The sequence below is a fragment of the Pongo pygmaeus genome, chromosome 2 (genome assembly GCF_028885625.2).
Source record: "Pongo pygmaeus isolate AG05252 chromosome 2, NHGRI_mPonPyg2-v2.0_pri, whole genome shotgun sequence".
Taxonomy (NCBI): Eukaryota; Metazoa; Chordata; class Mammalia; order Primates; family Hominidae; genus Pongo; species Pongo pygmaeus.
In genome coordinates this window covers 39,891,622-39,899,937 of record NC_085930.1, presented here as the reverse complement: position 1 = coordinate 39,899,937, position 8,316 = coordinate 39,891,622, and the positions used below count along the sequence as shown (strand labels likewise).

General features: G+C 39.6%; 1 long non-coding RNA gene across 2 annotated transcripts in view; it reads left to right on the top strand.

The window, feature by feature from the left end:
• The first annotated feature begins 1,561 nt into the window (after window positions 1-1,561).
• The window catches only part of LOC134739150 (uncharacterized), a 125,200-nt gene continuing 118,445 nt past the window's right edge, over window positions 1,562-8,316 (top strand). Inside the window, exon 1 of one of the 2 annotated variants that reach the window (XR_010125671.1) lies at window positions 1,562-1,756. This is a non-coding gene — a long non-coding RNA (uncharacterized LOC134739150). The remainder of the gene's footprint in view (window positions 1,757-8,316) is intronic. The other variant, XR_010125670.1, reaches the window with a different exon arrangement.

Genomic DNA, 8,316 nt, shown 5'->3' with positions numbered 1-8,316 from the left:
TAAATTGTCTATACTCATATAACTGAATTTCATACAGCATAGAATACAATTTTAAGAAAGACTTGTTACATGCAACGACACGGATGCATTCAAATATAATATAAAGGGAAATAAACCAAATACTATAAAATATTTACCAAGTAATTCATTTCATGTGAAATGTCAGGATAGACAAAACTAACAAGGGGATGAAGAATGCTACTATTAGTTAATTTCTTGAGCTGAGTTGCGGTTGCCCGGACATGTTTGTGTTAATCTTTGAAAGTTTACTGAACTATATTTGTAATTTGTACACTTTTTTGTATGCTGCACTTCAACACAAGTTTTATTAAAAATATTTCTAAAAATCCAATTGTTCAGTTGTCCTATAATATGCATTAAAAAAGAATTAAAAAATACACAAGCACTTCAAAAGTTATTTTTTGTGGTTTAGGGTTATGGAGAATTTATTTTCTCCTCTATACGTCTCAGAATTTTCCAAATGACCATGGTAGACATATTACATTTATCACTAGAAAAAAAACTATTAAAATACAATTGTCTGAGATAATCTTGTATTACTTTTATACTAAACTAATTTAGTTCAAATGTGGGGACTTCAGCTTTTGCTCCCAGATGAAAAGAGCTTGTCATTTTGGAGCAAAGGAGGGCGTGGCAGTTGGTCGGAGTGTTTCCTGGTGGCCTAGGAGACTGCCAGGAACTCACCACGGGCCACCGGCCTAGGGGGAGGAGCAGAGGTGCGGGTGCAGAGAGGGATTCAAGAGACTGTGAACTAAACCTGGGTGGGTCCCAGTCCTCACAAAACCTGGGTCCTAACCGCAAAACTATGGCCGGGCCTGGGAAGGGGTGGAGGACTCACTGGCGCTCTAGCCTCTGTGCTGCGTGAATTAGTGATTAGGCTCTAATCTTCACAGTCCTCATGATTCTATTTTTGTAAGGCCAGCAGCTAAGAGTGGTTTTTACATTGTCAAAACAAAGACGAATACGCTACAGAGACAGTTCCAGGCCCAAATTCTAGAGTATTTGCTTTCTGGCTCCTTACAGAAAAAGTAGGTAAACTTCTTGATTAGAGACTTTAGGCAGAAGAATTCTAAGGTATTTAAAATTTTTACCTGGGAATGCGCTTGCTGGTGAGGCGGAGCCGGCGTGAAGCGAGTGTGCCCAGCGGCACTGGTACCACGCGATGCTGGATTGCCTAGGCTGGTCAGACGGAGCAAATTGGAATCCACCGAAGAAAATTCACCTCTGAAGGATCCAGTCTGGAAAGGGATGGCCGGGCTCTTCCTGGGCAGGGGTGCCCAAATGGATGAGGATGCTCTTTGCAGCCCTCGGCGGATCGCAAAGGAGCAGGGCTCCGGTCTTCTATCTGGGAAAGCATGGTTGTCACTCGTGGAGAAGCCAACGGAGCCCCTGCGGAGTTTTCTTTCCTTTTCTCTGCGGCGGGCAGAAGAAGCGCATTGCGCGGTTTGCCCGGCTGTCTGCAACTTTGGGAGCTGCGCCGCGTGGGTGCGGCCGGCCGACAGGCGCGTGCGCAGTGAGTTCTCAGCTCCTCCCACCGCGCAGGCTCGGCGTTGGCCCCCGCGCCCCGTGCAAGTGCGCCCTTCTCGGGTGCCCTAGGTCGCGGGGCAGCTGGGGCGGAAGGGCTTGTTCATTATTTTGAGAGTTTGTTGTGAACGTCATAACCCTTCGTCCTTAAATATTGCCGATACTTGACCTACGCAAGAGACAATGTCATGTGATTCAGCCTAATATCTCAGTATGTATCCCCTAAGAATAAGGGATTGTTCTACATCAGGGTTTCTCAACCCCGCGCTATTGACATTTTGGGCAGGATGAGTTTTTGCTGTCTGTACCCGTAAGGTGGGGGTGACGGGGTGGGATGGGGGGTGTCCTGTGCTAAACAATCACTTTAGCAGCATCCCTGGCCTCTACCCATTAGATGCCAGTAGCAACCCCCTCCCCCAGTTGTGACAACCAAAGATGCCTCCAGACACTGCCAAACCCAAACGGTGTGGTTGGGGGGGTTGAGGGAGGAGGGGTGGTGGTGAGGGTTGGGGGAAAAAGGAGAAGGGCAAAATTGCCTCAATTGAGGACCACAGGATCACAATGCACATCATCATACTTAGGAAATGTAACATTGTTATATTACAATAATCTGCTCTGTTTCATATTTGAATTTCCTCAATTGTCCCAAAATGTCCTTCTTTACTCTATAGTTTGTAAAATGTAAATCCGAGATTTAACAAGAATCACATAGTGCATCAATAAGAACCACATATTGCAGTTGTCAAGTCTCTTTCGCTTCCTTCAATATAGAACAGTTCCCTAGCCTTTTTTGTTTGTTTCTCCTGGTATTGACATTTTTGAAAAGTCTAGCCCAGTGGTCTTCCAGAATATCCTTCAATTTGGAGATGTCAGATTGGTTCCTCATTATAAGATTCACGAGTAATATATATGTACACACAAACATATGCAGGAATTCTACCTGGGTGATGTATCCAATTTTATCTATTTTCAAATGACTTTTTAGCTGTCATAACATTTAATTTAAAAAGCACCCCCCGACCAGCAATTTGAAATATTTTTATCACATACATAAATTTCCACATTGTAATTGGGTCTAAGATATATTTTCTTTTTTTCCCCCCATTGATCTTATTGGCTACTTATGGGCTAATATTATATTGTTTTTATTAGAGACTATATTTCAGTATCTGGTAGGGCTAGACTGCATCATTGCTGTTTTCTTAAGTGCTTTTTTTATGCTGGGTTATTTTTTCATGTTAACTATAGAATATAGCCCCATAAAAATACTTTCAAAAAAAAACCTTCTGCATACCTTTTCAGTTTATGATGTTGCATTTTCCTTTTGAAAAGCAAGGTTTATTTTTTCTCTTGCTCAAGTTTCAGCTTTGTGTCTTTCAAGAAAGCATCGTAAAGGTTTTTCACTTGTTAAGTTTATTCTTAGAGTATTTCTCTTTTTTGATGGTATCGTAAGTGGGATTATCTCTTCCACTTTTCCTTATAATGGCTAGATTCTTACATAAATGAAGGTACTGATTTCTATGTCTAATTTTGTATCTTGCTACCGTATTGAATCTCCTGTTGCTTCTAGGAGTTTCATGTTGGTTGTATCTGCATCTCTCTTTATACTTTTATATAATTGCAGTGATTATCCATTTTGAAGTTCAAATTGCCCATCTTTGGCCATTTTTGGCTCCTTTGTTTATTTGACACAAGCTCGAATGTCTTGATAGCTTTCTTGCTTTCTGACACTGTAAGAGTTCCAGTCTCATATTGTACATTTACTGCCTCAGACCTAGAATCAGCCATTTCTCAAAGGTGTCCTTGTTGCTTCCAGTGAAAAAGGTATTTGAATGCTACAATATGCACTTAAAGATGTTCATGGTTAAATGGCTTATCACTTCCCAGACTCTTCAACACAAGATCTAGGAGAGATGTAGTTTTTCAAAGAAAGATGAAAATAAATAATAAATTTATGTTGATATTTCAATTCTAATAGAAGATTATAGGGTTTTTAACTTACTTGATTTTATATTGCATCTCTTTTCCCCTATGCTGAAAATCATGGCTCCTAAATGATATTAACAGAATTATTTACTTGTCTCCATAAAATATATAATAGTTTCCAAAATCTACCAGTATTACAACTATTAGTAAAAATGTTAGATGTAGTTAAATACAATTAGGCTTATTTATCTCATGTTGTTTTAAAATCTAGGTTGCTTGCTGGGTGCAGTGGCTCATGCCTGTAATCTCAGCACTTTGGGAGGCTGAGGCAGGTGGATCACTCAGGGTCAGGAGTTCAAGAGCCGACTGGCCAATTGTGCCACTGCACTGCAGCCTGGGTGACAGAGGGAGACTCCTTAAAAAAAAAAAAATCTAGGTTGCTCAATTAAAAAGAAATTTAAATCCAAAATGGAAAAGAACCTTAAATATATCTAACGTTTTCTTTTTGAGTGGAATATCTAATTCATAATTTCATTATTTATTTAAATTATCAGTTTTGTTCTGAACACTCTTTAGCTGCATCTTGTCAACTCTAATGTCATGTTTTCATTTTTTTCTAGAAATTCTCATTATCAATTGATATTTCCCTTTGAGACAAGCTATGTTTAATAGAAAAATTTTAAATTTCAAAATGGGGCTTTCTTATGTTTTGATTATAAATTTCTAGTTTTATCATATTATGGTGAATATTTATATCATTTTTATGTGATTTACTGAGGCATACATGTCTGTATTGTAAATTAGAGTCAATTTTCTAAGTGTTTTTGTATTTTTTTGTCTAATTAAGAGAAATGTACTATAGTCTGCTATTATTAGTGTATTTCAATTTCTCTTTGAATCTCTTATAATTCCTACTGTATGAAAGTAGCTGCTGTGTTATTCACTGCATACCTTTTCATAAATCTTTTATTTTCACTGGGAATTGTAGCCTTTAGGATTATAAGATGTTCTTTGTCTCAGTAATGATTTTTGGTCTGAATTTTATTTTATTGAATTGCAAAATCCCAATTCTTTCTTTTTTTTAATTTGCATTTTCTTAGTAGAACTTTACCCATCCTTCCTTTCATTGTTAGCATTTCTGAATTGTTTTATTTTAGGTGGATCTTTGTCTTTTATATACAGCATAGAGTTGGGTTTTCCTTTGAAATCAACCTGTTTTTCTTTTTGTTTTGACACTGAGGTTGAGCCCTCTGTTGGCTGATATGTTTGGTCTCAGTTATCTCCTGTATTATATTTACCTGTGTAGTATGTAGCATATTTGATGGTGATACGTGCTATTGAGGAAAATAAAGGAGAAAGGGTGCATAAAAAATGCTGGGGAGAATATTCTATTTTAAATAGTGGTAGGGAAAGCCTCACAGAGGAAGTGATTTTTGCACAAACACTTGAAATAGGCAAAGGAATGAATCATTTGGATAAATGAGATAAGATTGTTCCTGACAGAGGACAGCTGGGGCCGAGGCCCTGAGGCATAGAGTAGCTAGTGTGTTCTGAGGAACAGCAAGGGAGCTGGTGTGATCAAAGTTGGTAAGCAGGAGAATAGTAGGAGATAAGGCCAGAGGATCAGATAGGGCCCTGTCAGTAGGGAGCAGAGAATCCCTCCTTCAAGAGGAATTTTGGTACCAGATGTTGAAATAATACATCTGCCATACCACAGTAATAAATTAATAACTCTATGAGAACACATAAATAACCCTGGGAATTCCAGCCTAGGTAGGAGAGGAAACTAGGCATGCGGGTATGGTATTTTGGGTACAACTCAAATTATGCATGAAAGTAGCCTCGTATTTGCTAACTTTGGGGGTTGGATTACTAAAGCACCTTTCCCAATCCGTACGATTGCAGCAATCCTTGACTGTTCTTCAAGTCTCTCATCTTTCAGTTTGTAGTTCATATCCTACCTCCAAACATATCAGATATAGATAACAACTATAGCTTTTGGCTATTTATCTGAAGCTGTACATTTACAGAGGAAGAATTTTATTGCAACATTCATATTAATGAAAGGTATTTTGACTAATACATGTTCAAAAAGCATGAAAACACTAAAATTCTATACTCAGAAGCTTGATTAAAGGACAGAAAATGAGAGATTTTTTTGAATTTTTTTAAAAAGTCAAGTATTTGTTTTAAAAGAGTTTTTTGTATTTTTTGTGTTGTTTTTCTTTTTATAAGAATTCTGTTTTGACAGAAAACTATATGGCAAATGTGTGTTTGTGTGTGTGTGTGTGTGTGTGTTGGGGAGGAATAGGGATGAATTCAGTCTGTAATCTAGAAAAACTGTGTCCAGGATAGGAACAGAGAAGGGACAAACTTTATATGTATACACAGGATTACTTTTTCCTTTTCATGATGTGTTTTATTTGGAAGCATTTACATGTTCTCTTTCTCTTTGCCTCCTTTTTTTCTCCTTCACCTTTCTTTTTCTTAAGCTAAGCTGTCACAGTGAAATACTGTGACTAAGCCACAACTCATATAGAAAACTGAACGGTGCATTGTAAAATAGGACACAAAACAAAAGACTTCATCCGAGAGCTGAGATCATCACGAGTACACAGACCCACTGCAGTAATTCAACAGTGTTTCTCAGAGCCCAGGACAATTTCTTCAATTCTTGATATCCTACTGCCCCCTGCTGTTCGTGTGGAAGCACTGACTACAGAAATTAAAGTTTTCATAACATTGCACAGGTTTTAGTGCAATGTTAGCGTGCTATCAAAGAAAGTTAAGTAGTTCAAAGATTTAAACAGAGTAATTTAAGGAATTGCTTTTTAAAAGGCTGAATATCAAAGAAATTACAAAGCAACTTTCTCTACTCTCTAATATGTTGAAGAGAACTCTAATCCAGTTATTTGGCTAATGAATCCGGTTTCGTTTTTAAGTTTCTGAGGGGAGCAGAGCAGAAGGCAATTGAGGTACCTTAGAGATAAATTAGTAAAGAGAGAGCAGGGAGTAGATGGAGAAAATGAAAGACAAAATGTACAAGAAGGAGGGGGTAATGAATAATTTACATCCTCGAGGGTAAAGCAGTTCAGTCCTGAACAGATCGTTTACATTCCTCAGGAGGGTCGGGCAGAAACGGGCTCCACGGAAAAGCCCGGATGGGCCATTTGTGAGCCTCAGCTCTTCTGTCTCCTGCTCCTGGATTTGATCATGGAGACCTCTCAGGGCCGTTAGGATGAGTTGGGGCCTCTGAAGCAGAGCAGAGGCACATCATCTTTAGAGCTGATTTCCTGGCCTTCTCTGCAATTTGTAAACAGCTCAGGGGCTGTCTCCTGGATGTAAGTCAGCCCATGTGCAAATGCGTATGTGTGAGCATGCGAGTAGGATGTTATATGTTCCACGTTTTAGACTCTTAGGGCTGCTAGTTCCTGCGTGGCAGACCTTCCCCTTGGGATTAACTAATAAGGTGCCAGCGTTCCCCATCACTGAGTAAAAGTAGTTAGAAACTTGGGGCCTTGCTTCAGCATTTGTTTTTTGCTGGGACTCTTTTTCCATGAGGAACACGACTGGAGAAGAAACGTTCAATATTTAGAAAATTAAATGTATCCATGTTATGATAGACGTAGATATCCAGTCCGAACTGCTCATGAAAGATGTAGTTTTTGCTATAAGTACTATAGGAGTGTCACTTCTAAAACTCCAGAGCTCCTACTTCAAAGGCACAATGATGGATTTTAAAACATAAAACTTTGAGAAAACATTTATATGGTTTATTTCAGGTAACAATTAATAACCTGATTCGTTAATACTTGGGGCTGTTATGTTCATAGCATTGCTTTTAGTGCTGTCATTTCCTATTTCTCTTGTATGACATATTGTATTAGTCTGTTTTCATGCTGCTAATAAAGACATACCTGAGACTGGGCAATTTACAAAAGAAAGAGGTTTAATTGGACTTAAACTTCCACGTGTCAGGGGAAGCTTTACAATCATGACAGAAGGCAAGGAAGAGCAAGTCATGTCTTACATGGATGGCAGCAAGCAAAGAGAGAGAGCTTGTGCAGGAGAATTCCTCTTTTTAAAACCATCAGATCTCACGAAACTTTTTCACTATCACCAGAACAGCATGGGAAAGACTTGCCCCCGTGATTCAATTACCTCCCACCAGGTCCCTCCCACAACACGTGAGAATTAAAGATGAGATTTGGGTGGGGATACAGCCGAACCATATCATTCCTCCCCTGGTTCCTGCCAAATCTCACGTCCTCACATTTCAAAATCAGTCATGCCTTTTCAACAGTCCCCCAAAGTCTTAACTCATTTCAGCATTCACTCAAAAGTCCACATCTGATACAAGGCAAGTCCCTTCTGCCTATGAGCCTGTAAAATCAAAAGCAAGTTAGTTACTTCCTGGGTACAATGTGGGTACAGGCATTGGGTAGCCATTCCAAATTGGAGACATTGGCCAAAACAAAGTTGCTACAGGCCCTGTGCAAGTCTGAAATCCAGCGGGAGAGTCAAATCTTAAAGCTCCAAAATGATCTCTTTTCACTCCATGCCTCTCATCTATGCTCACACAAGAGGTGGGTTCCCATGGTCTTGGGCAGCTCCGTCCCTGTGGCTTTGTAGGGTATAGCCCTCCTCCTGGCTGTTTTCATGGGCTGGCCTTGAGTGTCTATGGTTTTTCCAGGCACACGGCGCAAGCTGTTGGTGGATCCACCATTCTGGGGTCTGGAAGATGACGGTCCTCTTCTCACAGCTCCGCTAGGCGATTCCTCAGTAGGGACTCTGTATGGGGGCTCTGACCCCACATTTCACTTCCACACTGCCCTAGCAGAGGTT